This window comes from Penaeus monodon, chromosome 30, assembly GCF_015228065.2.
Source record: "Penaeus monodon isolate SGIC_2016 chromosome 30, NSTDA_Pmon_1, whole genome shotgun sequence".
In the NCBI taxonomy this organism is placed as follows: domain Eukaryota; kingdom Metazoa; phylum Arthropoda; class Malacostraca; order Decapoda; family Penaeidae; genus Penaeus; species Penaeus monodon.
Window position 1 is genome coordinate 8,482,527 of NC_051415.1, and position 279 is coordinate 8,482,805.

Genomic DNA, 279 nt, shown 5'->3' on the forward strand with positions numbered 1-279 from the left:
GACGGCCGGGCAGACGACGCCCTCCCGTCAACCCCAAGGCGACTCGACAGCCCCGACGAAGAGGAACCCTCGGCTGGAATTCCCAAGAAGTTCCTGCATAGAAATAATCCCCGGGTGCAGTCGCCGCCCCAGGCCCTTCGGCAGTTGATTCGAGGACACGCCGCCGACGGGAGCCGGTTGCCGAGTCCACAAAGAGGGAGCAAAATGAACTTTCCGACTCTGTCTTGGCCTTCCTTGAGGGCGTGAGATGCCTTTCTCTTGCGGACGAAACACAGGCCG